Source organism: Bos javanicus, chromosome 18, assembly GCF_032452875.1.
Source record: "Bos javanicus breed banteng chromosome 18, ARS-OSU_banteng_1.0, whole genome shotgun sequence".
NCBI lineage: Eukaryota > Metazoa > Chordata > Mammalia > Artiodactyla > Bovidae > Bos > Bos javanicus.
This window is the reverse complement of record NC_083885.1, coordinates 7,731,108-7,755,045: the sequence shown is the minus strand read 5'-3', so window position 1 is coordinate 7,755,045 and position 23,938 is coordinate 7,731,108. Positions and strand designations below refer to the sequence as shown.

The 23,938-nt window shown below is 39.2% G+C and overlaps 1 protein-coding gene and 1 pseudogene across 1 annotated transcript in view; one reads left to right on the top strand and one right to left on the bottom strand.

Moving 5' to 3' along the window:
* The window catches only part of CDYL2 (chromodomain Y like 2), a 170,091-nt gene that overhangs the window by 15,790 nt on the left and 130,363 nt on the right, over window positions 1-23,938 (top strand). The window lies entirely within an intron of this gene.
* Window positions 20,466-21,010, bottom strand: LOC133229992 (EEF1A lysine methyltransferase 2-like; annotated as a pseudogene).

The window sequence follows — 23,938 nt, the reverse complement described above, 5'->3', positions numbered from 1 at the left end:
GTAATAATAGTGTTTAGTGAGTGTTACTGTATACCAGACATGGTATAAATTTTCACATGCATTCTCTCATTTGGTCCTTCTTGGAGCTGACTGTGGCTCAGATATGAACTCCTTATTGCAAAATTAAGGCTTAAATTGAAGAAAATAGGGAAAACCACTAGGCCATTTAGGTATGACCTAAATCAAATTCCTTATGATTATACAGTGGAGCTGATGAATAGATTCAAGACATTAGATCTAGTAAACAGAATGCCTGAAGAATTATGGATGAAAGTTCATAACATTGTACAGGAGGCGGTGACCAAAACCATCCCAAAGAAAAAGAAATGCAAGAAGGCAAAGTGGTTGTCTGAGGAGGCTTTACACATAGCTGAGGAAAGAAGAGAAGTGAAAGGCAAGGGAGAAGGGGAAAGATATACTGCATTCAGTTGGGTATATAACCCAGAGAATAGCAAGGAGAGGGAAGAATTTTCATTCTTATATGAACAATGCAAAGAATTAGAGGGAAACAGTAGAAGGGGAAAGACTAGAGATCTCTTCAAGAAAATTGGAGATATCAAGGGAACATTTCATGCAAGGATGGGCATGATAAAAGACAGAAACAGTAAGGACCTAACAGAAGCAAAAGAGATTAAGAAGAGGTGGCAAGAATACACAGAAGAATTGTGCAAAAAAGGTCTTAATGTTCCCAGTAAACTCAGTGGTATGGTCATTCACCTAGAGCCAGACATCCTGGAGTGTGAAGTCAAGTGGGACTTAGGAAGCACTATTACAAACAAAGCTAGTGGAGGTGACACACTTCCAACCGAGCTATTTAAAATCCTAAAAGATGATGCTGTTAAAGAGCTGCACTCAATATGTCAGCAAATTTGGACAGTGGCCACAAGATGGGAAAAAGTCAGTTTTCATTCCAAACCCAAAGAAGGGCAATGCCAATGAATGTTCAGTCTACTGTATAATTGGACTCATTTAACGTGCTAGCAAGGTTATACTCATAATCCTTCAAGCTAGGCTTCAGCAGTACATGAACTGAGAACTTTCAGATGTATATCTCGATTTCAAAGAGGTAATGGAACCAGAGATCGAATTGGTAACATTCATTGCATCATGGAGAAAGCAAGGGAATTCCAGAAAAACATCCACTTCTGCTTCATTGACTATGTTAAAGCCTTTGATTGTGTGGATCACAACAAACTGGAACATTTTTAAGAAATGGGAATACCAGACTACCTTACCTGTATGCAGGTCAAGAAGCAATAGTTAGAACTGGACATGGAACAACAGACTGGTTCCAAATTGGGAAAGGAGTACGTCAAGGCTGTATATTGTCACCCTACTTTTTTAACTTATATGGAGAGTACATCATGCTAAATGCCAAGCTGGGTGAAGCACAAGCTGGAATCCAGATTGCCAAGAGAAATAGCATCAGCCTCAGATATAGATGATACCGCTCTAATGGAAGAAAGTGAAGAGGAACTAAAGAGCCTCTTGATGAGGGTGAAAGAGGAGAGTGAAAAAACTGACTTGAAACTCAACACTCAAAAAACTAAGATCTTGGCATCTGGTCCCATCACTTCATGGCAAATAGAAAGGGAAAAAGTGGAAGCAGTGACAGATTTTATTTTCTTGGGCTCCAAAATCACTGTGAACAGTGATTGTAGCCATGAAATTAAGCAAAACAAAACACTTGCTCCTTGGCAGGAAATGTATGATCAAACCTAGGCAGTGTATTAAAAAGCAGAGACATCACTTTGCTGACAAAGGTCCGAAGAGCCAAAGCTATGGTTTTTCCAGTAGTCATATATGGATGTGAGAGTTGGACCATGAAGAAGACTGAATGATGAAGAATTTAAGGCTTTGAATTGTAGCACTAGAGAAGAGTCTCAAGAGTCCCTTGGACAGCAGGAGTTCAATCCAGTCCATCCTGAAGGAAATCAACCCTGAATATTCATTGGAAGGACTGTTGCTGAAGCTGAAGCTTCAGTACTTTGGCCGCGTGTTGTGAAGAGCTGACTCATTGGAAAAGATCCTGATTCTGGGAAAGATTGAGGGCAGGAGGAGAGGAGGGCAACAGAGGATGAGATGATTCGATAGCATCACCAACTTAATGGACGTGAATTTGAGCAAACTCCAGGAGGTAGTGGAGGACAGAGGAGCCTGGCGTGCTGCAGTCCATGGGGTCGCAAAGAATCAGACACGACTTAGCGACTGAGCAACAACAGCAGTGGGATTCGTACTAGTATTATCCTCACTTTATGATTCAGAAACTGAGGCTTATCAGCTACCAGATGGTTAAAAGCAAGATTCACATGAGGTCATCTGAGGTACTCATCTCTTTGATAAATGATAAAATGCCTGTAGTATTGCTTCTCGCCTCCCTCCTTTTGTTACTCAGTGGTATTCTGCTGTAGCACTTGTATACAGAATCCCAGATGGGATAGGTCAGTGGATGTTGCGCCAAAACTGAGAAAAGGAACAAGAAAACCCTTCTGCTGCTTCATGCTTATAGCATGAAAACGTGGTTGTGTGTGTTCAAGACGGGGATGACACTGGCTGGCCTGTGTGTTGGCCTGTGAAGGAGTTCCTGAGACATGAGTTAATCGGGAAGGGAAATCTTCCTTTTGAGTTCGTCTGAGTAGATGTTTTTCAACACTGTTCTAAAGTCCTGCTGCTTCAGAAATTGTGATGACTCTGCCCACCTAGTAATTTTGATGGAGGGGCTGTTTTCAGTGGCCTTCAGTTGGTTGGCCTCTACTCAGCTTTAGCATTGAGGAGAAGACTGGTTTGGAGGGCAGTTGGTAACATTTTTGGGTCAGTGTCCTTTCTTTCAGCATATTTATGAGCCTCAGTGCATTTTTCCACGTTCTTTTTTCTTTGTTGTTTTGGTTTTATTTCTCTTGGCATGGTGTTTGCACCCCGTCATGATTGGAATTGGCAGGATTCTATGTTTGAAATCCTTACTTTACTGCCATATTCTGTACTTAGAGTTTTGGTGCCTGGTGGACAGTGGTGCCCTGATTGTGTGGATTTGTGCTCCAGACAGGTAGGCTTCTCATAGGTGAGGCACATAATCCCAGATTCTAGCAGACAGGTCTGTACACTTGGCTCAGAAAGGAATTAACAGCATATACTTTAAAAAATTGTTATTTTTTATTGAAGTATAGTTGATTTATAATGTTGTGTTAGTTTCAAGTATACAGTAAAGAGATTCCTGTATTTATAATTATATACATGTATGTATATATATCATTTTTTCAGATACTTTTTTCTTATAGGTTATTACAAAATGTTGAGTATAGTTCTTTGTGCTATGCAGTAGGTCCTTGTTGGTTATCTTTTTATATAGAGTAGTGTGTATCTGTTAATCTCCAAATCCTTATTTATCTTTCCCTCCCCTTCCCCCTTTGGTAATCATACTTTGTTTTCCACATGTTTCTAAACTTAATTAAAATTAAGATAATATGTACAAGTAAGTTGAGGCTTTATTTCAATCAGTTCAGTTCAGTTCAGTCGCTCGGTTGTGTCCGACTCTTTGCGACCCCATGAATTGCAGCACCCCAGGCCTCCCTGTCCATCATCAACTCCCGGAGTTCACCCAAACTCATGTCCATTGAGTCGGTGATGCCATCCAGCCATCTCATCCTCGGTCGTCCCCTTCTCCTCCTGCCCCCAATCCCTCCCAGCATCAGAGTCTTTTCCAATGAGTCAACTCTTCGCATGAGCTGGCCAAAGTATTGGAGTTTCAGCTTCAGCATCAGTCCTTCCAATGAACACCCAGGACTGATCTCCTTTAGGATGGACTGGTGGGATCTCCTTGCCATCCAAGGGACTCTCAAGAGTCTTCTCCAACACCACAATTCAAAAGCATCAATGCTTCGGTGCTCAGCTTTCTTCACAGTCCAACTCTCACATCCATACATGACCACTGGAAAAACCATAGCCTTGACTAGATGGACTTTTGTTGGCAAAATGATGTCTCTGCTTTTGAATATGCTATCTAGGTTGGTCATAACTTTTCTTCCAAGGAGTAAGTGTCTTTTAATTTCATGGCTGCAGTCATCATCTGCAGTGATTTTGGAGCCCAAAAAATAAAGTCTGACACTGTTTCCACTCTTTCCCCATCTATTTCCCATGAAGTGATGGAACCAGATGCCATGATCTTCGTTTTCTGAATGTTGAGCTTTAAGCCAACTTTTTCACTCTCCTCTTTCACTTTCATCAAGAGACTTTTTAGTTCCTCTTCACTTTCTGCCATAAGGGTGGTGTCATCTGCATATCTGAAGTTACTGATATTTCTCCTGGCAATCTTGATTCCAGCTTGTGCTTCTTCCAGCCCAGCGTTTCTCATGATGTTCTCTGTATATAAGTTAAATAAGCAGGGTGACGATATACAGCCTTGACGAAATCCTTTTCCTATTTGGAACCCAGTCTGTTGTTTCATGTCCAGTTCTAACTGTTGCTTCCTGACCTGCATATAGGTTTCTCAAGAGGCAGGTCAGGTGGTCTGGTATTCCCATCTCTTTGAGAATTTTCCACAGTTTATTGTGATCCACACAGTCAAAGGCTTTGGCATAGTCAATAAAGCAGAAATAGATGTTTTTCTGGAACTCTCTTGCTTTTTCGATGATCCAGCGGATGTTGACAATTTGATCTCTGGTTCCTCTGCCTTTTCTAAAACCAGCTTGAACATCTGGAAGTTCACAGTTCACGTGTTGCTGAAGCCTGGCTTGGAGAATTTTGAGTGTTACTTTACTAGCATGTGAGATGAGTGCAACTGTGCGGTAGTTTGAGCATTCTTTGGCATTGCCTTTCTTTGGGATTGGAATGAAAACGGACCTTTTCCAGTCCTGTGGCCACTGCTGAGTTTTCCAAATTTGTTGGCATATTGAGTTCAGCACTTTCACAGCATTATCTTTCAGGATTTGAAATAGCTCAACTGGAATTCCATCACTTCCACTAGCTTTGTTCATAGTGATGCTTTCTAAGTCTCACTTGACTTTACATTCTAGGATGTCTGGCTCTAGGTGAGTGATCACACCATCATGATTATCTGGGTCGTGAAGCTCTTTTTTGTACAGTTCTTTTGTGTATTCTTGCCACCTCTTCTTAATTTCTTCTGCTTCTGTTAGGTCCAAACCATTTCTGTCCTTTATCGAGCTCATCTTTGCATGAAATGTTCCCTTGGTATCTCTAATTTTCTTGAAGAGATCTCTAGTCTTTTGCATTCTGTTGTTTTCCTCTATTTCTTTGCATTGATCACAGAGGAAGGCTTTCTTATCTCTTCTTGCTATTCTTTGGAACTCTGCATTCAGATGCTTATATCTTTCCTTTTCTCCTTTTCTTTTCGCTTCTCTTCTTTTCACAGCTATTTGTAAGGCCTCTCCAGACAGCTGTTTTGCTTTTTTGCATTTCTTTTCCATGGGGATGGTCTTGATTCCTGTCTCCTGTACAATGTCACGAACCTCATTCCATAGCTCATCAGGCACTCTATCAGATCTAGTCCCTTAAATCTATTTCTCACTTCCACTGTATAATCATAAGGGATTTGATTTAGGTCATACCTGAATGGTCTAGTGGTTTTCCCTACTTTCTTCAATTTCAGTCTGAATTTGGCAATAAGGAGTTCATGATCTGAGCCACAGTCAGCTCCCAGTCTTGTTTTTGCTGACTGTGTAGAGTTTCTCCATCTTTGGCTGCAAAGAATATAATCAATCTGATTTCGGTGTTGACCATCTGGTGATGTCCATGTGTAGAGTCTTCTCTTGTGTTGTTGGAAGAGGGTGTTTGTTATGACCAGTGCATTTTCTTGGCAAAACTCTATTAGCCTTTGCCCTGCTTCATTCTGTACTCCAAGGCCAAATTTGCCTGTTACTCCAGGTATTTCTTGACTTCCTATTTTTGCATTCCAGTCTCTATAATGAAAAGGACATCTTTTTTGGGTGTTAGTTCTAAAAGGTCTTGTAGGTCTTCATAGAACCGTTCAACTTCAGCTTCTTCAGTGTTACTGGTTGGGGCATAGACTTGAATTACTGTGATATTGAATGGTTTGCCTTGGAAATGAACAGAGATCATTCTGTCGTTTTTGAGATTGCATCCAAGTACTGCATTTCGGACTCTTTTGTTGACCATGGTGGTTACTCCATTTCTTCTAAGGGATTCCTGCCCGCAGTAGTAGATATAATGGTCATCTGAGTTAAATTCACCCATTCCAGTCCATTTCAGTTCGCTGATTCCTAGAATGTCGACATTCACTCTTGTCATCTCTTGTTTGACCACTTCCAATTTGCCTTGATTCATGGACCTGACATTCCAGGTTCCTATGCAATATTGCTCTTTACAGCATCGGACTTTGCTTCTATCACCAGTCACATCCACAGCTGGGTATTGTTTTTGCTTTGGCTCCATCCCTTCATTCTTTCTGGAGTTACTTCTCCATTGATCTCCAGTAGCATATTGGGCACCTACCGACCTGGGGAGTTCCTCTTTCAGTATCCTCTCATTTTGCCTTTTCATACTGTTCATGGGGTTCTCAAGGCAAGAATACTGAAGTGGTTTGCCATTCCCTTCTCCAGTGGACCACATTCTGTCAGCCCTCTCCACCATGACCTGCCCATCTTGGATGGCCCCATGGGCATGGCTTAGTTTCATTGAGTTAGACAAGGCTGTGGTAACTGTGATCAGATTGGCTAGTTTTCTGTGATTATGGTTTCAGTGTGTCTGCTCTCTGATGCCCTCTCACAACACCTACCGTCTTACTTGGGTTTCTCTTACCTTGGATGTGGGATATCTCTTCACGGCTGCTCCAGCGAAGTGCAGCCGCTGCTCCTTACCTTGTACGAGGTCACCCCTCCTTGACCTTGAATGTGTAGTAGCTCCTCTCTGGCCTCCTGCGCCCCCGCAGCTGCTCCTTGGACGTGGGGTAGCTCCTCTCTGCTGCCCCCCTGTCCTTGGATGTGGGATAGCTCCTCTTGGCCATGCTTCTATGCGGTCTGTTGCAGCCGCCGTGCTTCTGTATTATATCAATACTTGAATACAAAGAACCAGGAAGAGAGACGTAGTATAGTTTTTTCACCATCTGCGTGACAAGCTGTAAAGTACTGACAGTCATTTATCCATGTACTTTTCTATGAGAAAACTCAGTTTGAGTAGATAGGAAAACTGAGATATGAGATGATCCATACACATACACAAACACAAGATTTGTATCTTTCCTAGGAGTTTTATATTGGGTTGTCCAGATGGCTTGACATTTCTGTTGATTTTAGCAAAGAGTCTTAGGGAATTCCTGGCAGTACAGTGGTTAGGACTCCACGCTTCCACTGGAGGGAACCTAGGTTCGATCCCTGGTTGGAGAAGTTAGGGCCCATGTACTCAGTAGGGCAGCCAAAAAACTAAAGCAAAGAGTCTTAGAGGTTGGGGTGTCTTAGATGTCATCTAATCTGATTCCTCAACCAGCATATACACCGTTCATATATGATCACACTGTTTCTTCTAGAAAACTTTCAAAGGAAAGAGGGCACGCTGTCTTAGAGGGCAGCCTCTTCCGTTTTGGCATCCTGTGCTAACTGCTGGAAAATGCCTTGTTATAGTGAGCCTGTCTCCCTTCTTGTGCAACTCCTGCATGTTGGTAAGAGCCATGAATTCAGTAACCAGGAAGCTTTCCGTTTCATTTCCGAGGTAGCCCTATTTCCTTGGATGCCCTCCCGGCATCCTAATCCAAGCCATCCCTCACTCCTTTCTGGAAGAAACAATAGCCTCTTAACTGGACTCCCAACATTTCCTCTTTGGCACTCTCTGTTCTCACTTTCTTCCCAATGTCTTCAGTTGCTCTTGAACAAAAGTTTGAACTACTTCACAGGATCTGAACCTGCCTGCCTTTCCAGGCTCAGCTAAGACTACTTTCCCTTTTCTTCTCTATGTACTACACTCACTACCTCTTTATAGGCATCTGGACGTCTTTTGCCTCAGGACCTTTGCTCGTACTGTTTCCTGTGCCTGGGAACCCCTGATCCTGCCTGGTCTCCTTTTCCACCCCCTTGCAGCTCTAAAGTTGGTTTACCAAAAACACCTCTGACCCGCAGACCAGGGTAGGCCTGCTGCTGCTGCTGCTGCTGCTAAGTCGCTTCAGTCGTGTCCGACTCTGTGTGACCCCATAAACGGCAGCTCACCAGGCTCCGCCATTCCTGGGATTCTCCAGGCAAGAACACTGGAGTGGGTTGCCATTTCCTTCTCTAATGCATGAAAGTGAAAAGTGAAAGTGAAGTCGCTCAGTCGTGTCCGACCCTCAGCGACCCCATGGACTGCAGCCTACCAGGCTCCTCTGTCCATGGGATTTTCCAGGCAAGAGTACTGGAGTGGGGTGCCAGTGCCTTCTCCAGGGTAGACCTCCCTGTTATGTATTCTCTGAGCATCCTGTGGTTCTCTTCCACAGTGTTGGTCTTTGTAATAAGTCTTTATTTTTGTACTTATTTATGTAAGGACTGTCTTCTTGGAGGCACGGTCATGTCTGGCTCAGTGATGTATCTCCAGCACCTAGAGTGTGAGGGGAGCTTGTGGAAGTCTCCCAAGTATTCCAGAAAAGTCTGGGATACTGGAAGTTAGGGCTGTTTTCTCCTCCAGAGTGAGCACCTCTATCTTTTCTTCCTGCTGTTTTTATTTTCTAAGATTATATTTTGTTGTTTTTGTTGTCAACCTTTTTTAAAGAAAAAATTTCAAAATAGCATGAATGAAAATACTAAGTCACAGAACTTCTGTGCAGTGGGTGAACTGGTACTTAAAGGAACATTTATCACCTTAAAAACCAAAAGAATGAACTCAGCATTCATCTCAAAAAGTTTAAAAAAGACAGCAAAATGAATGAAAGGAAGTCATAAAGAATGAATAAGTGTAAATAAAGACAAAAAATTAATAAAGTATAAAAGAGAAAAATAGTAGAATAAGTGTATTGAAGGTTGTACTAGCTTTTTTTGGATGTAAAAGTTATATATATATATATATATATATACACACACACACACACACACACACACACACATATGCACATATATAACTAATTTTTAATTGTGGTAAAATATTTTCATGCATTGGAGAAGGAAATGGCAACCCACTCCAGTGTTCTTGCCTGGAGAATCCCAGGGACAGGGGAGCCTGGTGGGCTGCTGTCTATGGGGTGGCACAGAGTCCGACACGACTGAAGTGACTTAGCAGCAGCGGCATACACAATTGATGCTTGAATGAAGCTAGGGTTAGAGGCACAGACCCTCCATGCAGCTGAAAATCCATATGTAACTTGAGGTTGGCCCTCTGTCTCCAGGGCTCCTCTTCCTCCGTGTGTGCAATTGCCCATCTGTGGGTCCAACCAACCTTACATTGTGTAGTACTGTAGTACTTGCTGGGCTTCCCTCGTGGCTCAGATGGTGAAGCATCTGCCTGCAATGAGGGGACCTGGGTTTGATCTATTGAAGAAAATCTGTGTATAAGTAGACGTGTGCAGTTTAAACCTGTGTTCAACAATCACCTGTAAAATTTGCCATTTTAATAATTTTTAAGTGTACCTTGGCTTTTAGCATTTTCACATTGTTCTGCACCTATCACCACTGTCTTATTCCAGAACATATGTATATTTTTTTATTATCCAAAAAAGAAACCCTGTACCCCTTTAGTAGTCAAATGGCAGCTTAATAATCTGTTGTCTTTGTGGATTTGCCTATTTTGGTTATTTCACATAAATGGAATTTTATACTACATGGCTTTTCCTATCTGGAGTTTTTCTGTTTCTTACTGTAGTGTTTTCCAGGTTCGTTCCTTTTTTTTTTTTTTAATGGCTGAATAATATTCTGTGGTATTTCATGTATATACCACCTGTTTATTCATTCATCTGTTTATGGACACTTTCTGTCTTTCGGCTGTTGTGAATAATGCTGCTGTGAGCTTGGTTTACAAGTACCTTGAGTTCTTTTTTCAGTCCTTCTGGGTGTCTACTCAAGAGTGGAATTGCTGGGTTATGCTATAATTCTTTGTTTAACTTCTTGAGAAACTGCCAAGCTATTGTCCACTACATATACACCACCTTATATTCTCATCAGCAGTGCATTGAGGGTTACAGTTTCTCTGCATCTTTACTTATCCTTGTTCAGATCAGTCGCTCAGTCATCTCCGACTCTTGGTGACCCCATGAATCGCAGCACGCCAGGCCTCCCTGTCCATCACCAACTCCCGGAGTTCACTGAGACTCACGTCCATCGAGTCAGTGATGCCATCCAGCCATCTCATCCTCTGTCATCCCCTTCTCCTCCTGCCCCCAATCCCTCCCAGCATCAGAGTCTTTTCCAATGAGTCAACTCTTCACATGAGGTGGCCAAAGTACTGGAGTTTCAGCTTCAGCATCATTCCTTCCAAAGAAATCCCAGGGCTGATCTCCTTCAGAATGGACTGGTTGGATCTCCTGGCAGTCCAAGGGACTCTCAAGAGTCTTCTTCAACACCACAGTTCAAAAGCATCAATTCTTCGGCGCTCAGCCTTCTTCACAGTCCAACTCTCACATCCATACATGACCACTGGAAAAACCATAGCCTTGACTAGACGAACCTTTGTTGGCAAAGTAATGTCTCTGCTTTTCAATATGCTATCTAGGTTGATCATAACTTTCCTTCCAAGGAGTAAGTATCTTTTAATTTCATGGCTGCAGTCACCATCTGTAGTGATTTTGGAGCCCAGAAAAATAAAGTCTGACACTGTTTCCACTCTTTCCCCATCTACTTCCCATGAAGTGGTGGGACCGGATGCCATGATCTTTGTTTTCTGAATGTTGAGCTTTAAGCCAACTTTTTCACTCTCCACTTTCATTTTCATCAAGAGGCTTTTTAGTTCCTCTTCACTTTCTGCCATAAGGGTGATGTCATCTGCATATCTGAGGTTATTGATATTTCTCCCAGCAATCTTGATTTCAGCCTGTGTTTCTTCCAGTCCAGCGTTTCTCATGATGTACTCTGCATATAAGTTAAACCGGGTGACAATATACAGCCTTGACGAAATCCTTTTCCTATTTGGAACCAGTCTGTTGTTCCATGTCCAGTTCTAACTTTTGCTTCCTGACCTGCATACAAATTTCTCAAGAGGCAGGTCAAGTGGTCTGGTATTCCCATCTCTTTCAGAATTTTCCACAGTTTATTGTGATCCACACAGTCAAAGGCTTTGGCGTAGTCAATAAAGCAGAAATTGATGTTTTTCTGGAACTCTCTTGCTTTTTCCATGATCTAGCGGATGTTGGCAATTTGATCTCTGGTTCCTCTGCCTTTTCTAAAACCAGCTTGAACATCAGGAAGTTCACAGTTCACATATTGCTGAAGCCTGGCTTGGAGACTTTTGAGCATTACTTTACTAGCGTGTGAGATGAGTGCAATTGTGCAGTAGTTTGAGCATTCTTTGGCATTGCCTTTCTTTGGGATTGGAATGAAAACTGACCTTTTCCAGTCCTGTGGCCACTGCTGAGTTTTCCACATTTGCTGGCATATTGAGTGCAGCACTTTCACAGCATCATCTTTCAGGATTCGGAATAGCTCAACTGGAATTCCATCACTTCCACTAGCTTTGTTCGTAGTGATGCTTTCTAAGGCACACTTGACTTCATATTCCAGGATGTCTGGCTCTAGGTCAGTGATCACACCATCGTGATTATCTGGGTCATGAAGATCTTTTTTGTACAGTTCTTCTGTATATTCTTGCCATCTCTTCTTAATATCTTCTGCTTCTGTTAGGTCCATACCATTTCTGTCCTTTATCGAGCTCATCTTTGCATGAAATGTTCCTTTGGTATCTCTGATTTTCTTGAAGAGATCCCTAGTCTTTCCCATTCTGTTGTTTTCCTCTATTTCTTTGCATTGATCACTGAAGAAGGCTTTCTTATCTCTTCTTGCTATTCTTTGGAACTCTGCATTCAGATGCTTATATCTTGCCTTTTCTCCTTTGCTTTTTGCTTCTCTTCTTTTCACAGCTATTTGTAAGGCCTCTCCAGACAGCCATTTTGCTTTTTTGCATTTCTTTTTCATGGGGATGGTCTTGATCCCTGTCTCCTGTACAATGTCACGAACCTCATTCCATAGCTCATCAGGCACTCTATCAGATCTAGGTCCTTAAATCTATTTCTCACTTCCACTGTATAATCATAAGGGATTTGATTTAGGTCATACCTGAATGGTCCAGTGGTTTTCCCTACTTTCTTCAGTTTCAGTCTGAATTTGGCAATAAGGAGTTCATGATCTGAGCCACAGTCAGCTCCTGGTCTTGTTTTTGCTGACTGTATAGAGCTTGTCCATCTTTGGCTGCAACGAATATAATCAATCTGATTTCAGTGTTGACCATCTGGTGATGTCCATGTATAGAGTCTTCTCTTGTGTTGTTGGAAGAGGGTGTTTGTTATGACCAGTGCATTTTCTTGGCAAAACTCTATTAGTCTTTGCCCTGCTTCATTCTGTACTCCAAGGCCAAATTTGCCTGTTACTCCAGGTGTTTCTTGACTTGCTACTTTTGCATTCCAGTCCCCTATAATGAAAAGGACATCTTTTTTGGGTGTTAGTTCTAAAAGGTCTTGTAGGTCTTCATAGAACCGTTCAACTTCAGCTTCTTCAGTGTTACTGGTTGGGGCATAGACTTGAATTACTGTGATATTGAATGGTTTGCCTTGGAAATGAACAGAGATCATTCTGTCGTTTTTGAGATTGCATCCAAGTACTGCATTTCAGACTCTTTTGTTGACCATGATGGCCACTCCCTTTCTTCTGAGGGATTCCTGCCCGCAGTAGTAGATATAATGGTCATCTGAGTTAAATTTACCCATTCCAGTCCATTTTAGTTCGCTGATTCCTAGATTGTCGACATTCACTCTTGCCATCTCTTGTTTGACCACTTCCAATTTGCCTTGATTCATGGACCTGACATTCCAGGTTCCTATGCAATATTGTTCTTTACAGCATCGGACCTTGCTTCTATCACCAGTCACATCCACAGCTGGGTATTGTTTTTGCTTTGGCTCCATCCCTTCATTCTTTCTGGAGTTATTTCTCCACTGATCTCCAGTAGCATATTGGGCACCTACCGACCTGGGGAGTTCCTCTTTCAGTATCCTCTCATTTTGCCTTTTCATACTGTTCATGGGGTTCTCAAGGCAAGAATACTGAAGTGGTTTGCCATTCCCTTCTCCAGTGGACCACATTCTGTCAGATCTCTCCACCATGACCCACCCATCTTGGGTGGCCCCATGGGCATGACTTAGTTTCACTGAGTTAGACGAGGCTGTGGTCCTAGTGTGATTAGATTGACTAGTTTTCTGTGAGTATGGTTTCAGTGTGTTTGTCCTCTGATGCCCTCTTGTAACACCTACCGTCTTACTTGGGTTTCTCTTACCTTGGGCGTGGGGTATCTCTTCACGGCTGCTCCAGCAAAGCACAGCCATTGCTCCTTACCTTGGATGAGGGGTATCTCCTCACCGCCACCCTTCCTGATCTTCATCGTGGGATAGCTCCTCTAGGCCCTCCTGCGCCAGTGCTTACTTTACTTAAAAAAAAATGTAGCCATCTTTGTAGTTAAGAAATGTTATCTCACTGTGGTTTGGATTCGTGTTTCCTTAAATGACTAATGATGTTCAACATATTTTTGTGTGCTTAGTGGTGTTTACTTATCTTCTTTGGAGAAATCTCTATTTAAGTCCTTTGCCCATTTTTGAATTGGATTGTTGGTTGAGTTGTAGGAGTTCTTTTAAATTCTGATTATCAAAACCTTAGCAGATATGTAATTTGAAAACATTTTCTGGCTTTGAGTTGTCTTTCACTCTCTTGTCAGTGTCCTTTGATGCACAGAAGTTATAATTTTAATGAAGTATCTAGTTTGCCTTTTGTTGCCTGTGGTTTTGGTCTCATATTTGGGGCAGAACTTCCAGTACTGTGTTGAAAAGCAGTGAAGAAAGTGGGCATTGTTGCCTTATTCCTAATCTTAGGAGACTAAGTTTCAACGTTTCACCACTGAATATGATTTTGGCTGGGGATTTTTCATAAATACTCTTTACCATGTTGAGAAAATTTCCTGGTCCTGGTTTTCTGACATTTTTATTATGAAAGGATGTGGACTTCTGTCAGTGCCTTTTCTGTGTCAGTTGAGATGATCATGTAGTTTTTTTCATTCTGTTAATGTAGTACACTTATTGATTTTTATATGTCGAATCACCCTTGCAGTACTGGGACAAATCCCACTGATCACGATGTGTTATCTTTTTAATAAGTTTCTGGATTTGGTTTGCTAGTATTTTTATACTCCACTTACAATGACAAAATGTTGGCTCTATTCCCTGTGCTGTATAATATACCTTGTAGCTCATTTATTTTCTACACACTAGTTTGTACCACTTAATCCCTACTGCTATCTTGCCCCCTGCCTTTTCCTCACTGCCAACCACTAGTGTGCTCTGTGTATCTGTGGGTCTGTTTCTTATTTGTTATAGTCACTAGTTTGTTTTATTTTTTAGATTTCACACATAAGTAATATCATACAGTATCTGTCTTTATCTGATTATTTCACTAAGGGTAATGGAGTCCAAGTTCATCCATACTGTTGCAAATGGCAAAATAAAAATTTTAGTATTTTAAATAGTGATATAACTAAGCTTTCTTCAGAAATCTTTGTATATGTTGGTGATGTTTCCTGAAGATAAATTTCTAGATATGGAAGTTCAGTGAATATGCCTTTTATAAAGACTGTTGCTAATGCTGTCAGATTGCTCTCCAGAAAGGATGTGCTTGCCATCCAGAAAAGATACTGCCAGCAGTAACTAGCCTGTTTGTTTATTTTCACTGGGCTCTCAGCACTACTTGTATAACTGTTAAAAAATGCAAGGTGTTTTTTGAGGTGTTTTCCATTTCTTATTGATATTATATATAAAGATTAAAAAAAAAAAACTATTAATGACCTTAATCCTTGTCTAGATGAATCACAAGCTGGAATCAAGATTGCCTCAGATATGCAAATGATACCACTCTAATGGCAGAAAGGAAAGAGGATATAAAGAGCCTCTTGATGAGGGTGAAAGAGGAGAGTGAAAAAGCTGGCTTGAAACTCAACATTAAAAAAATTAAGATCATGGCATCAGGTCCCATCACTTCATGGCAAATAGATGGGGAAAAAGTGGAAACAGTGACAGATTTTATTTTCTTGGGATCCAAAATCACCGCAGATGGTGACTGCAGCCAGGAAATTAAAAGACACTTGCTCCTTGGAAGGAAAGCTATGCCAAACCTAGACAGCATATTAAAAAGCAGAGACATCACTTTGCTGACAAAGGTCCAAATAGTCAAAGCTATGGTTTTTCCAGTGGTCATGTATGAATGTGAGAGTTGGACCGTAAAGAAGGCTGAGTGCCAAAGAATTGATGCTTTTGAACTGTGGTGTTGCAGAAGACTCTTGAGAGTCCCTTGGATAGCAAGGAGATCAAACCAGTCAATCCTAAAGGAAATCAACCCTGAATATCACTGCAAGGATTGAGGCTGAAGCTTTGGCCACCTGATGTGAAGAGCTGACTCACTGGAAAAGACCCTGATGCTGGGAAAGGTTGAGAGTAGGAGAAGGGGGCAACAGAGGATGAGATGGTTGGATAGCACCATTGACTCAGTGGACATGAATTTGAGTGAATCCCAGGAGACAGTGAAGGACAGGGAAGCCTGGAGTGCTGCAGTCCATGGTGTCACAAAGAGTCGGTCACGACTTAGCAACTGAACAATGAACAACAACAACAATCCTTGTCTAAGCACATACATTAACCAAAATATTTATTTTTCTTTCTGGTTAGTTTTAAATTTCACCTGTTATAATTTTTTTTTATAAGGAGAGTAACTTTTATCCTAGATTATATGTTTGTAATACTTTTGAACTGTGGTATTGGAGAATCCGACTTGAGAGTCCTTTGGACTGCAAGGAGATCCAACCAGTCTATCCTAAAGAAATCAGTCCTGAATATTCATTGGAAGAACTAATGCTGAGGCTGAAGCTCCAATACTTTGGCCACTTAATGTGAAGAACTGACTGATTAGAAAGGACCCTGATGCTGGGAAAGATTAAAGACAAGAGGAGAAGGGGATGACAGAGGATGAGATGGTTGGGTGGCATCACTGACTTGTTGGACATGAGTTTGAGCAAGCTCCTGGAGTTGGTAATGGACAGGGAAGCCTGGCGTGCTGCAGTCCATGGGGCCGCAAAGAGTCAGACACGACTGAGCATCTGAACTGAACATATTTGTGATTCCTTCTCATCTCTCTATTCTTTCTGCTTCCCTCCTTTTCTTCCTACTTTCCTTCCTTGGAGTAGGGAGAAAGCCTTCCTTGTGCTGAAGTTTATAACCATTGATCTTTAGTCTCTTCTGTTCCTTTTATGGCAAAACTTATGCACATTTACATGCACATTTAATATAGCTGTGATTTGTTTTACTGTACAGTATGAAGTAGGGATATGGCCACTGGCACTGTTAATCTATTGTTTTAACACTATTTATTGAATAATTCATTATTTTCCCTCTGATTTGAAATGTCAGATTTATCATTGGTGAAATTATTACATATAGTGATATGAGTTTGTTTACAAGCATTCTACTCTCTTCTTCAGTTTTAGTTATTGTTCAGTTCAGTTCAGTCGCTCAGTCGTGTCCGACTCTTTGCGACCCCATGAATCGCAGCACGCCAGGCCTCCCTGTCCATCACCAACTCTCGGAGTTCACTCAAACTCATGTCCATCGAGTTGGTGATGCCATCCAACCAACTCATCCTCTGTCGTCCGCTTCTCCTCCTGCCCCCAATCCCTCCCAGCATCAGAGTCTTTTCCAATGAGTCAACTCTTCACATGAGGTGGCCAAAGTATTGGAGTTTCAGCTTTAGCATCAGTCCTTCCAATGAATATTCAGGACTGATTTCCTTTAGGATGGACTGGTTGGATCTCCTTGCAGTCCAAGGGACTCTCAAGAGTGTCCATAGTTCATCATTAGTTATTGTACTTTTAGAAAACATATTGTTGTTTGATAACTTGAGTCCACCTTCCTAATTCTTTTCTCAAAATGTTTTTGATTATTTCTATTTATGAAGTTCCAAAATAAAATCCATATGAGGTTCTTCTTTTAATTGCACTCGATTTACAAATCACTTTGTGGAAAGTTGGCATCTTTGTGATTTTGAGTCTTCTCATTCAAGAACATGTTTCTCTACATTTATTAAAACTTCCTTTCATGTGTGTTAGTAAAGTTATCTAGCTCTCTTGATACAGAGTCTGAGTTTGTTACTGGGCAGTTTAAATTTTTGTTTCTTTTGTAAATAGGGTTTTATTTTCAATTTATTACTGTTTATAAGAAGAATACTTTTTGATATTTGTTTTTAATGCTTCACCTTCTGAATTCTTATCAAATATATTTCGTTCAGTTCTTTTTGGAATTTTAGGTGGTCACATCATCCTCAAATTGTATTATCTTGCCTGTCCTTTCTCTTAGTTATACAGATATGTTTTTCTACTCTTACTTTATTTGCCACAATTTTCAGAAAGCACTCACTAATAGCATGACAGCCAGGAGTCATGTCTTGTCATGTCTTGCTTCTGATTTCATCATTAATTAAGGCAGGGGCTACTGGTAAAAGGTAGATGATTTTCCCTGTTAATTAGAGTTCCTGTATCTGTAGTCTTCCTTTTTTTTTTTTTTTTTAATAAGGAATGCTGTTGTATTTTATTAGGTGCTTCTTTGATAGTTCCTGAGATGATCATATAATCTTCCTCCTTATTATAAACTTGGGTATAATTTAGTAACTGATTTCTTAAGACTAACGTATCATATTGTGAAATAGGCACACTTGGGAATGATGAATTTTTATTTTAATATTTTGCTAGGTTCAGCCAACTGCTCTGTGTGTTTAGAATTTTTGTATTGATATTCATAAATATTGTTGGTCTTTGGTTTTCTTCTGTGTGTACTAATTTAGTAAAACTTTTAATGTTAGAATAGTGTTGGTTTCATGAAAGTGATTGATTGACCTTTTATTTTTCCCCCTGTTTTTAGGAAAAGTTTGTGCAACATGTCAGTTAAGCTTCCTCTTGAATGTTTTTTGAAAGAAATAAGTTGGTTGTGATATTTTCTGCATCTAGAATATTTTTTGAGATACTTTTGATAGCATTTCTAATGGCTGTTGATTTTTTCGTGTTTCACCTTCTGAAGTAATTTTTTGTAATTTATATGTAATAAGAACAACATTCCTAGTATCCCTGTTTTAAAATTCGTTTGAAAAGGTGCAAATAGTTTCCTCCTATATTTTCAAAATATCTCTTTTCTATATTTGATGATGTCTTCTTGTCTTCCTTAAATTGGTAGCTTTGTGATTTCCCTCTTTACCTATTTTTCAGGTTGCCAGCAGTTTGTCTCTTATATTGATTTTTTTTCATAAAATCAGCTCTTAGCTTTATTTTCCCATTTCACTGTTTTCTTCTCTGTATTAATAAGCTCCTGATTTATCATTATTCATTTCTTCATTTATGTACTTTTTACTCCATCTATTTACTATTTAACTTTAAATTATAAAATATGAAATGCAAAAATGTACATTTAATAGTAACAATAATAAGTGCACTCACCACATAATTTAAATAATAGAACATGTTTTTAGCCCTCTTGAGCACCTGTCTCAGTATAAGCCCAGCCATCCCTCTTTCTGAGAGGTTACTGTTGTGAATTTCTGGTTAATCATTTCCTTCACTTTCTGTGTAATTTCACTTATGGGTCCCTAAAGTTCATGTTGGTTGATTTTTCCTGGTTTTGAAATGTAAAGAAATGGAATTGAATTGTATGAATTCTTCTTCAATCTTGCTTTTTGCTCAGTGTTATACTTTTGAGATTTATCCATGTTAATGTATACTGGAATATACTATTTTTACTGGAGTATACTATTTTTTTATAAGAGTATAGTATTTACGTATATAAATATACAAAATGTTGAAATATACAGTATGTAATTACAAATAATAGGATATACAAATTATGGAATTTATTAATCTGTTCTAATGTGGGTGGACATTTGGAATTATTTAAGTTTCTTATTTTATTTTCATGCTTTGCTATTACAAACAGTGTAGCTATGAATATGTTTTGTACCTATCTACTGGTACATCCATGCCAGAGACTATCCATGTTAAATATTTAGATATGGAATTCCTGTGTTGTGTACTCATATATTCAGCTTCAGTAGATCATACCAATTTCCTCAAATTATTTCCAAAATATTTATATCTCTTTAGGCTTAATTTACTCTTAATTTTCCAGTTACTTGAGCTGAATACTTATTTCACATTTGATATTTGAAAATAAAAAGGAAAAGATTTATAGTTATTAATTTGTTTCAGAGCATGGTTTATTTACAGTTTTATTATGGAGCCTTCTAATTTAAATAAAAAATTTTATTTTAAAATAATTAAGTTAATGTTATTTTTATTCTTTTGTTTCTGGCTTCAAGTTTTTATGCATTGTGGCCAGAGATCAAAGTGTATATTTAACCCTTTTTTGCAGTGTTACTGAATTTTTTGTGATTTAATGCATGATCAGTATTTTATTATTTGAAGACTGAATTGTCTCCAGAGAGCACAGAATGTAGTATCTATATTATATGAGTAAATATATTTTGACAATTAGGATATATACCTATTAAATAAAGCTGACTAATTATATCAAGTAAATTCTTAGATCCTTACTGTTTTTTCATAAAGTGAGAGCTAGTTTTAAGTCTCAGGGTCTTCTTGTAGATGTATTGGATAGATTTCCATGTCAATGTGTTTAGGTAATATTATTATGAATATTAGTATGTTTAAAATTATTTATGAAATGATATGTTATATTTTCTGTTTATCATGCTTCCTTTTGATCAACTGATACATTTAACTGACTTTGTTTAATTATATACATAAGGGCTGGGGGATTTTCTCAGGTGTTAAATCATTTATTTTTAAATCCTCATTTAAATCCTCATTTTTAAATCCTCATACTTACTATGTTTTGTGATAGTCTGATCACACCTTAAGAAAGTGTTCTGGCTTATTATTCTGACCCTGGAATAACTTGGTCAAATCTTCATAAATAGCTATATTCAGTTCACCTTTACCAAGGCACAGACCTGAAGAATACATCCTTTCTGTAAATTCATTTACTGCTTTAAAGTTTTAACTGTTCAGCAGTTACAGGATTTTTTTTTTAAATCAGAAAGAAAAATGTTTGCATCTCAAATACAGAAGAAAACTTTAAACCGTTCTTGATTGATCTCTAAAACCCAACTACTTACACGCTCATGGTTTTCTCTTCTCTTCTGTTTTTGCCAACTTGTTCCATCTATCCAACATGTGCGTCTTATGTACACCATAATGATTCACACGTGCATCATGTGCGACACGTGCTAAATGTTGATTTGCACTTGCATTTTCTGTGTCGGGTTTACTTTGAAGCAGAGCTTCTTAAAAAACTAACTGAATCTGTCCAGTGAAAAGTCTCATGTCTTTAGAAAAACCAGAGTTCCTACACTGTCTCCAGATCTACCTCCAAAGCTGAACTTGGGTGTTGGCAGCTCTTGGGAAAGTTCAGATCCTTCACTGAATTCATTCATTCTTCTTTGGTCCAATCACATAGGGTTATTAGAAAAAAGCCTTTCTCTTTCAACACCCTGGAGAGAGATTTCACATATTGCTTCCTCTTCTGATTGCGTTGTCAGGATTAAAGCTTATGGCATCAGACGTTCCTTTATCAGTACAACTATAAAATCCAGACAGCTTTGTGGAAGGATTCAAGAAGTATTCTCCCTTCAACTTAATGTTAGATAAACCTTTCTCTGTAATACTTCCAGAAAGCTGTACTGTAAAAAGGAGAGTAATCAATTCCAATAATATCAGAGAAACCACATTTTGCCTACAAGTTCAACCAGGAAAACACCATTTCCAGCTCTAATATTAAGCACTGAAGCATCCGGTGGAATCTTGTGTTTCTGCATCCACCTTATTAGTTGAGTCATGCTCACCTCTCCAAGCCAGATTTCTCCTGTATCTCCATATTCTTGCAAAGTTTGCAGTTCTAGATATCTCTTAGCATCTCAGCGTTCTGGAGTTCCCCGCGCAAACAGGGCGGAGCCACACACCCTCCGGGACTGCCCCCTGGAACCACGCCTCGGCGCCATCCGGCACCATCTTCTTCATCCTCTCCCGTTTATCGTGTGTTCTTGTTTTCCTTTTCTTGGGATTGATTATTTTATTTTGTGACTTTTTTCCCCCTGGAAGTTATATATATACTTCTTCTTTTTTTTTTTGTAATGGGTTGTCCTTAACTTCTTAACAGACATATTTGAAACTATTCTTTCTGCTAATGCCTTGAGTTAAGCAATTGCTAGAACGTCTCTCTCGAACGCGGGAAGCAACTTAGCTGCTCTTTATTTTCTCTCTCCTGGCCACCTCTCCTGTTTTTTAATTTGATTATTTAAATTTTATATACAGACTTTTGTTACTGTTGTATTTATACTAAACCTACTTTGTTAGGCCTTGAATTTTAACAATTCTTTCCCAAAGTGTAATGAATTGTCAACAGTTATTTAGATTTAAGTGTAAATTTACTTACATAATAATTTGTTGCGCTTCTGTATATTCCACAATTTTCTTGGACTGTGTTCTGTGATGCTGGAGTGTATCCTCAAGTAGCTCATTCAGATAAGGACTATACTTAGAAAACTGATTCCTTGAAATGTTATAATTTTCTAATTTATTAAAGTTTTTTTTTCTATTGAAATCTTTCTTTTTTGATCAGTTGATACAGTTTCATAAATTTCTTTACAAATTTCTTAATGTTAACCCTCCATATTTTGGAATAAGTCCTTCTTGCTGAGGATTATATTTTTTTCTGAGAAATTCAGCCAGCTGCTTGTTCCTCTTCTTCCTGTTGTGCCCCCTGCCTTTCTAACAACTGACTCTTACCTTTATTTTTTTTGTGCTTTGTCCATTCTGGCCTTCCTATTGACTTTGTACCATGTTTCATTTTGTGAACTATTCAAAATATTCTTCTGTTTTTTGCTTGGAATGCTGTCCTGCTATTAATTCATATTCATTTTCTGACTCTTTTTTTTCAGTGTTTCTTTCTATAAAAAGTCTTCCTTGACGTCTAATACAGTGTAAGATTCCCAGTTTTATTTTTGGTTTGTTGTTTAGTTGCTAAGTTGTGTCGGACACTGTGACCCCATGGACTATAGCCTGCCATGCTCCCCTGTCTGTGTAATTTCCCAGGCAAGAATACTGAAATAGGTTGCCATTTCCTTCTCCAGGGTGTCTTTCTGACCCAGGGATCAAACTCATGTCTCTTGCATTGGGAGGCAGATTCTTTACCACTGAGCCACCTGGGAAGCCTTTATATTCTATTATTTTAATTTTTTCATTAGAATTTCAGGGTTCCAGTACAAATTCCCAGTAGGTCCAAGCTTTGTGATCATCTCAGCTGACTCTTCTGGGTCAGGAAATACCCTCCCATGGCTCCAGTTTTAGATTAATTCCTTGACTTTCCATTACTCCCAGGTCTTGTCTGGGTAATTGGTCAATACCTTTTCAGTTTTTTTTGTTCCTCTACTTTTTCTTTGTCAAAAAGGAAACAAAATTTTTAGGGGTGTCTAGTGTGTAAAGCTTTCCCCCAGTTTTTGTTGGAATAATTAAGGAATTTATATTTGTTTTTGTAGGTTTTAAAATATTGTGTCCTCTTTAAGGAAAGATTAATAGCCTTTATATAGTTAGTTGTTAACAATTAGAGATCAAATATACATTTTACTTTTATCTGTTATACTTTATTATGAATTATTTGATGGCGCATCTGCCTCATTTATAAATTTATCATTTTGATACACTTTTTGGTCAGCGGTATACTTTTTGTTTTTGCTCAGGAAGAATATATGTATGGGTGGTATACTTTCTGGCCTGTTGTATATCTGAACATGGAAAATGTTTGTTTTTTTTAAAATTCTTTCTGCATGAAAGATAGCTTGACTGGTTGTGAAGATTTTATTGCACACTGTTTCTTTGAAAATCATGGTGTGGAGGAGAAGTCTGATGCTAAGATGATTCAAAACTTACTAACTTTTGTTTCTGGTTCTTATAAGATTTGTTCTTTATCTTTTAAATTAATACATTTCAGAAGTAAATATATATCTAGTGTTCAGTTTTCATTAATATAGGTTGGTGCCACATCTTTTGATCAGTCGTGGAGGCCTTGAAAGTTATGTTATTGGTTACTAGTTTCTTCCTTATGTTACATTGGTTAATATATTGTATGTTTTTGGGTATACACTCAATATTTCTATCATTTTTCTCATCATTTGTTCTTCCTAATTTTCAGAGAACTTTTAAGCTAAACTTCTAATTCACTTCTTGTTTTCTGCTAACCATTGTTAACTCCATTTGTTTTGCAAGATAGTTTCCTTATTTTTATAAACCCTGGTACTTTATTATATAAACAGTATAGAAACACTTTAAAGAATACTTTTGCAATTATTTTATTCTTAAACCCATCTTTCCTTTTCATGGAATAGGTTGCCATTTCCTCCTCCAAGGATGTAGAAGTGACACCCACTGCCCATTCCACACCCCCCTCCCTTACACTCAGCACGTGGCCAGCTTCTCCCAGGCCAGGGACGCCCTCAGGATGGAAGCAGCTGGGCCTGGGTCTTGCCCCTGAATCTCCTTCCCACTTGCTTGTTTTATTTTGTTGGGAGGAGTCATCAGAGTTCTGTCCCAATCAGAGTTGCTTCCCAGAGTGTCCCTCAAGCGAGGTGGGTGCTAAGGCCACCCCCATTCCTGGCAGGGCGTTTATTCTCTCAATGGTGCCTTCTGCTGCCCCCACTGTCCCGACCCCCATGTGTGCCTTCTA